The sequence below is a fragment of the Parasteatoda tepidariorum genome, chromosome 3, assembly GCF_043381705.1.
Source record: "Parasteatoda tepidariorum isolate YZ-2023 chromosome 3, CAS_Ptep_4.0, whole genome shotgun sequence".
In the NCBI taxonomy this organism is placed as follows: Eukaryota; Metazoa; Arthropoda; class Arachnida; order Araneae; family Theridiidae; genus Parasteatoda; species Parasteatoda tepidariorum.
Genome location: NC_092206.1, coordinates 43323065 through 43331751, shown reverse-complemented (window position 1 = coordinate 43331751; position 8687 = coordinate 43323065). Strand labels below are relative to the sequence as shown.

The following is an 8687-nucleotide window of genomic DNA, read 5'->3' as shown; positions in this document are numbered from 1 at the left end:
TTTTTCTTTCCGTTTATATTTTCTTTCTTTAAAGACTGTAGCGCAACTAGAAATTTTTTTGCTGGTTGGGGAGTTAGCTGTCATTAAATTAAGAAAAGTTTTTAATTAAATTAATTAATGTAATTAAAGTAAGTAAGTATTAATTAAATTTTAAGTCAACTCAATCATTTGACCTCCCAAGCCCTCCCCCCCACTTCTGGTTGCACGTCTGCCTTAAGGACCCGTTTATTACGAGCACTCGGATTTAACGAGTACATGTTACGGTCCCTTTGTACTCGTTATAAACGAGTTCGACTATATATATATATATAATAATAATAATAATTTTTTTTATTTTTTTTAATATTGTGCAATTACTAAGTATCACAGCATGTCTATCGAAAATGTCTATCTTTTTCAACAACAGAACCTTGAAATCATGCAATTACTCAGAAAAAAAATCTTTATTCTTAAAATCGTTTAATCAAAAATTTTTTTTTATTGATATATATATTATTATATTGAATTATATAAAGACATACAAGACAAATTGAAGGAGATAATTGGTGACAACCTTAATTACATTAATGATACGTTCTGAAGAGCAAAAGATACAAAATAAATTTTTTTTTTGAATAAAAAGTCTCTTTTTTTATTAATTATCACAATAAAAACAGTCCTCGCTTATATGTTTTTAATTTCTTTATGAATTACGCAGCCACACGTGTAGAAAATAATATGATAATAGGTTTCTAAAAATATATCAAGGTTGTCCAGTTATATCATACTCTCGCGTCTGCGCATGCTTAGTTGAACAGGTTCGTTCCATTTTGGGTTAGTAGAAAGATATTTTTAGCCAGAATTAGATTAACAAAGCGTGTTAATAATATCAGCATGTAAGAAATTCGCTAGAACCGTTTTTAAAAAGTATATTTAGTGCTCAAAGGATATCTTTTAAAAGGAGGTAGGTAGAATTAAGAATGATATTTAATTATTATTGTAAAATTACTTAGGATTAAGATTTGTAAGGATAACTTAAGATCTTAAGAATTTTTAAATTGTGTTAGATATTCAGAATATCTTACATTTTTACAAAATGGTACTAAAATATATTTTTTAGCAATTAAATGTTTAATTGCTAAATTAAATTATTATTAAATTATTATTGTAAAATTAAATTATTATTGTAAAATTACTTAGGATTAAGATTTGTAAGGATAACTTAAGATTTTTTAATTAAAAAATATTTAAATATTATAAGAAACGAACTTTTTCCTTTAATCTATTGGTCACCTCCAATCTAATTTTTAAATTGTGTGAGATATTCAGAATATCTTACATTTTTACAAAATTGTACTAAAATAAATTTTTTTAGCAATTAAAAGTTTAAACGTGATTTATATTGTTCAGGATTTTTATTGTTTCAACATTTTATATACTGGAAGATTCAATCAATTTTAAATCGTTAGTTAGAACGACTTATTCATTTAATTTTTTTGTGAAGTTTCAAAGATATGAGCTATCAAAAATGTAAATTTTAAGTGCTTTTTAAATTAGAAATTTAATTAAAAAACTGATTACATTCCACGTGATGCAATTTTCTGTACTTAGGGTACAAGGGACGTTGAAATTCGAATAAAATGACTAAATTTTCAATTTTGAGATTTTACTTTGTATTTGAAGTAGGAATCATAAGCTTTAAATTAAAAAAAAAATTAATTAAAATCTGATCATTTTTCACCGAGATATAAGCTTTTTTAGTATGACCACGCCCCTTTGCAGTTGCATTTGGCGTAAGTTTGGAAAAGAAGTGTTTATCTCCAAAAAAATATTAGAGCTTGGCGTTATTGCTGCAGTTGCAGAGTACAATTTAGGTTATGTTGAGACATAAAAATTAAAAAATCAACATATTTATCAGAGCTCTGTAACAGTTGCTGAAAGGAAAGTTTGCAGGCGTGCAAGTCAGAAAAAGCGAAAATTCTCTCAAAAGTTCAAGGAAGAGAAAAATTCAAGAAAATATAAAAAAATATCATTAGAAAAGAAATCAGTTAAAGAAGGGTTGACATATTCTGTAGGCGAATTTTGAACATTAAATTAAGTGTTAAAAGTAATATATTTGAAATATGTTTAAAAATGTGTTATCACATCTTTCTCGTTTTCTCTTTCAAGTATTGTAATAACATTGTTATTTTGGATTATTTTTCATTTGAATATTATTAAATACTATATAATTNAATAATTTTTTTTATTTTTTTTAATATTGTGCAATTACTAAGTATCACAGCATGTCTATCGAAAATGTCTATCTTTTTCAACAACAGAACCTTGAAATCATGCAATTACTCAGAAAAAAAATCTTTATTCTTAAAATCGTTTAATCAAAAATTTTTTTTTATTGATATATATATTATTATATTGAATTATATAAAGACATACAAGACAAATTGAAGGAGATAGTTGGTGACAACCTTAATTACGTTAATGATACGTTCTGAAGAGCAAAAGATACAAAATACTTTTTTTTTTAATAAAAAGTCTCTTTTTTTTATTACTTATCACAATAAAAACAGTCCTCGCTTATAAGTTTTAATGAATTACGCAGTCACAAGTGTAGAAAATAATATGATAATAGGTTTCTAAAAATATATCAAGGTTGCCCAGTTATATCATACTCTCGCATCTGCGCATGCCTAGTTGAACAGGTTCTTTCCATTTTGGTTAGTAGAAAGATATTTTTAGCCAGAATAAGATTTACAAAGCGTGAAATAATATCAGCGTATAAGAAATTCGCTAAAATAATTTTTAAAGTATATACTAGTGTTTAAAGGATATCTTTTAAAAGGAGGTAAGTAGAATTCTGAATTATATTTAATAATTATTTTAAAATTACTTAAGATTAAGATTTTTAAGGATTACTTAAGAATTTTTAATTAAAAATATTTAATAATAAAAAACGAGCTTTTTGCTTTAATGTATAGGTCACCTCCAATCAAATTTTTAAATGGTGCAAGATATTCAGAATATCTTACATTTTTACAAAATTTTACTAAAATACGTTTTTTTTGGTAATTAAATGTTTAAACGTGATATAGATTGTTAAGGATTTTTTATTGTTTCAACATTTTATATACTGGAAGATTCAATCAATTTTAAATCGTTAGTTAGAACGACTTATTCATTTAATTTTTTTTATGAAGTTTCAAAGTTCAAAGTTACGTTCCGCATGAAGTTTCAAAGTTACGTTCCGCATGAAGCAATTTTCTGTGCTTAGTAAATTGCTTAAAATACCGTATCTTACTGCACAAGTTTATTTATTTGTATTATTATCATTGTTTTAATTATTATCATTATAGTAGTTAAATTTATCCAGTCTGGTTAGTTCAGTCTTTAAAAAAAAATATCAACCAGAAATGAAATTTTCATTCTGCTATTAATCTTGTATAAATTTCGCCAAGTTAATCCTTGTAATATTTATAATGCATGAAAGATAATTCTTTTTTTAACATGAATGAAAATTTAAATTTAGCTAAAAATTTCGAACATAAATTTAACATTTAAAGTAAAAGTGAATACAGATTAACCCTATATTTTAACACTTGCGTCCACTGTGCGTTGAGAGTTAAAACGCAAAGATTTTAAAATTATTTTAATAGGGGATTAGGATGATTAATATTTCATTTTAATCATCCTAAAGTTATATAATAGGAAATTAATTATTTTTAATTTGAAAATTGGCTTTTGACCACTGTTATAGTGTGTTTAATATCTGAGGAGTTTTCTTTTCAATATTGCATTATTATTATATATTATATTCCACTATCTGCATCATAGAAAAGATGCACATAATTAAATTTGTCATAAAATTGTTTTTTAAATATCTTTTTAAATAAATTTTATAACTTTTTAAAATTAATGCAGTCAATATTTGCGGGAGAAATTTACTAAAACTAGATAGTATTAAGTTATTTACCGTAAACTTAGACTGCATCGTCGTAGAAATGCATTTTTTTTTTTTTAAATATCTTATTCAAGTGGTGCATTCAATATCTGTGGAGAAGATTTGATTAAAAATTGAAATTCATTATCTACGAGGAAGAATTTGATTAAAGCAAAAACAAAAAAACAGTTAATTTTAAATCCAGTGACTCTGTGTTGTTTAAAAAATGCACTGTAAAAAATGCAAATCTTCAATTTTTTTTCAAACTTAATTTCTTATTTTTAAAATTTTTTTTTTTTTAAGATTTTAAATAGTATTTTATTGCTTAGAAAGCAACTTCCAGATTTTGAATACATCACTCTTATAGTGCATTCTGGATATGGGTATCTAGTGTTGTTTTCTTTCGGGATTAAAATAAGAAAATGTTACTAGCTCCGCAAATCGTGATTAAAATAAGAAAATGTTACTAGCTAGAAAATGTTAAACTGCTCCGCAAAATTCTAGTTACCGAAACTTTCATAAAATTTTGAATAAGTATATCACTTTCAATAATATTTTTTCTTTTAGAAATTTAAGTAAGACTGCCATGCAATAGATCTAACAGTATTAGCATCTCAACTAATTGTTTTTTAGATTTGTAAATAAAAAAAGGTCATCCAGTCCATTTTTACTAAAATGTCTATTGTTTTTTTACCTGACCTTCATCAGTTTTTTACATACCTTTTTATGTATCTTACGACTTATAATATCATCCATATAAATTAAATAGCTAATGTGAGGAAAGCAATAATATCATCCATATAAATTAAATAGCTAATGGTAGGAAACAATCTAGAGCAGTGGTCCACAAAAAGTGTTCTGTGGCACCCAAGGGTTCCTTGGAAGGGTCACAAAATTTCCGAGCGTTAAAACATTTTTTCAAATAGTAATTATTTTTGAAATCTGTAATAATATTTATATCCAACCAATAATCCATAATTTATTTAATATCTAGATGATTTTTATGAAATTATTTAAGTAAAATGCCAATGGAGGAAGAAATAGTAAAATTTAAAGAATAAGAACCAGCATTTTATTGAATAGAATTTAAAAAGAATAAGCATTTATAAAAAAAAATTGATTCTATATTTCTCATCAATCTTTTGAATTCAGAGTAAAATAATGAAATTCAAGAGTCGAAGTGTTCCTCTGAAAACCTCACTTAATGTTAAGAGCAGTTTTATTTTTCGAAAACCGTACTTCAGTTTATTTCATTCATTTTCAATTTATGCATACACTCAAAACAAATTCAGAACTATTTTAAAATTCAACTAGCTGACACAATTGACTTGATTGAACAATGAACAAAAAACCTTCATTTTCATATAAAATGATTACAAAATTATTACTTTTCTTTCATCGGTTAGTATATTCGCTGCTGCTGATGAACTTTATTTATCAAGTTCTAGTTCCGCCATAAAAACTGGATCATTTAGGTTTCCCAGACAAAAATTGGGAAATGCGCTTTCTGAGATATTCAATTTTTTTAAAGCTGAAATTCATTTGTCAAACCTTACTACTTTTGTTTGATTTTATTAAGTTACTAAAAAGGTGTATGGTGTGATAACGATGTAAATTTGCTCCAAATCCTTTTTAACCATGCTATTAAATGCTCTATATATGATAATATTTTTCAAAAAAAAATTTGGTTAAATCTTCTGTAAATCAGCTCATTGAATTATAATTTAAGTTTTTTACTTTTTCTAAAAGTAAAATAACTAATCTTAACCACGATAAGGCTTTATTTTCTCAGAAATGTCTGACTTTTTTTTAAAATTTTTATTATTTTTGTCATAAAATAAGACTAATTGAGAAACAAATGCTATTAAATCTAGGACCCCTTAGTGCTAACTTTATTTTTAATGTATTTCGCCATATCTCGCGAAATTTTAAACGAGTTATAAAAAAAACTTTTTCCCACAAATATAAAATTCGTTTATCCGAAAATAATATAATGCAAAAAAATAATTATTATTTGCAACAATTTATTTTTACAGCAACTATTATAAAAAGATAATTATGGTCGCAATAGTTTCGCCCTATATCTCGAGATATTTATTCCGCGTCTTCCAGCACCGAATTGAAAACGTTTTGTCCACATTTATAAAATTGATTTACGCGAAGATAATTCCATGCAAAAAATGATTTTTAACAATTCCTTATTTTATTTAATAATGGTAGAAAAAATTTGGAACTATATGGTTTGAAAAGTTTTAAATCATTTTAAGGAATGTAATTTTATATGGCAAAAAAAAAAATTTTTTTTTTACGAAATTGGTCGAATAGTTCCAGAGTAAACGAATCCTGAGTAATGTGTCCATATATTTTCCTGATTTCTTAACTTAAAATATCGTCTGAACTTAATTAATCAAGATATTTGAGGACCCCTTCAAACCATTGAGATTCAGTCCTAGTAGGTGAAGGTCCTATCATCAGATCAAAAGATATTCAGGGTAGTCCTTTTTTTGTGCACTGTGCAACAAATAAACTTTAATGAAAACTAAGCCGAATATATAGCACAATTTCATTTTATTCTAATTCTTTTATTTTATTTTATTCTAAGTTTTAAAAGTATGAACAGTTACTTTTAAAATTTAAAATTGAACGCAAAATAATTTATTCATATCAATATAGTTTATTTTAAATCTTTAAAAAAAAAAAAAAAAAAAAACTGTATCCACTATAAGATATTTCATTAAGAGTAATTCGGCAGATTCGATAACGTTTTTTCTTTTTTCCTAATATAAATATCAGCTGTCTAAATATTAGTCTAAAATGAGTCTAGTTTCCCTAGATAAATAGTTTGGCACCTAATGTGTATTTTTATTTTTGACAAGCATTATGAATGTATACATGAAGGTATTCGACTGTGTAAAAATCGGTAATTTTGGTAAAAATATTGTGTTGAGAAAAGAGTTTTTTTTTTGTTTAGTTACGAATGAAAACTCTATCAATCAAATTTTATTTAAATTATAAGGGAAGAACTTTTATAGAAACAGGCATGGGAAGAAATCATAGATGGTGACTTTAAATGAGTAATCAAAAAAAAAGTAAAAAAATATTAATAAAATGCTTATCAGTCCCCCTTTACTTTTCTATTCGATTTTCCCCCCTTATTATTAATTTGTATTTATTTACCTGCTTTGTAACACTGAGAAATTAAGATCAAATAATTTTTTTTTTAAATGCACAAAAAGAGAACTTCGTTAGATTTAAATTAAAAGAATATCAGTTCAAGCAAAAACGACTGGAAACTTTCAGTGAAATTATCATTGGTGACGTCACGCATATGAATTACGTGTTTTAAAGTTCTGATACACGAATTCTTCAATAATAACTGACTGTTTTTTGTTAGATTTTTTTACGATAAAAAATATTTCAGATAGCATTTAACACAGTTAGAAAACAATTCAATTGAGTATTCCTAACTAATCCGATGATTTTGCCTAATCACGTGGTTGTGCATGGTGTGTTAACCGTTACAGCTTCATAAGACTTGTGTTTAGCATCCCGCTGCATCAATTTTCGGATCTGATTTTATCGAATACCTGCAAGCGACGTCACGTGTGTGGGTCAGATCTGAGCGGCGTCGATTGCAGGTATCCAATTAGGTCTTGGTTATTTTTTTTTCTTTTTTAAGGAAAAAAAAACTAGTTTTATAAAGGCGAAATTTAGTTTTAGAAGGGATTCCTATGAAAATCTGTCCTGACTTGCAATACACTGATTTTCAAAACCATCCCTTCTAAATAACCAAGACTCTTTTCATAAGGAAGAAACAAGGAACGCTAAAATAGAATTTCAAAAAAACTAATAAAAAAAATTTTTTGGAATTTTTTTTCAATGAGTTACTTATTGTACAAAAATGTTAAATATATGAAAATCTCATTTGCGAATTTTTCGTCACTTGTATGAACTTTTTCTATTGCGCGACAATACTTTCAATTTGCTTTTATTATACCTATTGTCCTTTTTTTGCATCACTATTCTAACAAAGATCAATAAACATTTCTAAAATTGAGTTATTGGCTTCAACGAACCATTTTAAATGCAAGATAAGGTTTTAGACCTTGTAAAAAATTCAAAGTATTTGTTGAAAGCATCAGTTCGATTACCCTATATATAAATCATTGTGTTTTTTATCCCAAAAACATACTCCTGAAAAATTTCAATATGTGGCTTATATTTATTGTGCCCCAAGTTTCTTAATGATTTAAAATTTCTTAAAATCCTAAGGTTGTTTTTCCATCAATACTTACCAGAGTTTAAATCACATATGGATAAAATATAGACAAATATTTATCGTTTTATGATGTCCGGTAAATTTTAATTAGAGGAAGCCATAGGACCATTTGAACTAAGCGACAGTTAAAATTGTTCTATTTGGACAGTTTTATTGTTTTGAATATTTTAATGAAATTATTATTTTCCATACTGCGCATGTCAAAGCGCGAACGTTACACTTATGAAATGCTGAGTAAGTTTTTTTTTTGGAGGGGAGGAGATCTGTGCTCCCCCCCCCCCCAATGANATCTGTGCCCCCCCCCCCCCCAATGAAGAAAACCGGTCGTCTTCATTTTCATATCAACATGCTGGCCAGAGAATTCTTATCAATATAGTGACGGCTTTTTTTATTTTTTAATACTCTATCATCTTAATGCAAGTCAATAAAATTTTAAAAAATATTATAAACAAAAGCGAAAGAGACAGCGTAATCACACAATTTTTTTTTCTT

General features: G+C 26.3%; 1 protein-coding gene and 1 long non-coding RNA gene across 6 annotated transcripts in view; one reads left to right on the top strand and one right to left on the bottom strand.

Moving 5' to 3' along the window:
• LOC107448435 (salivary peroxidase/catechol oxidase) overlaps window positions 1–8687 on the bottom strand; it is a 39422-nt gene that overhangs the window by 26858 nt on the left and 3877 nt on the right. The gene's annotated exons all lie outside the window — the stretch shown is intronic.
• LOC122270999 (uncharacterized) overlaps window positions 2690–8687 on the top strand; it is a 34676-nt gene continuing 28678 nt past the window's right edge. Inside the window, exon 1 of the long non-coding RNA XR_006226099.2 lies at window positions 2690–2824. This is a non-coding gene — a long non-coding RNA (uncharacterized lncRNA). The remainder of the gene's footprint in view (window positions 2825–8687) is intronic.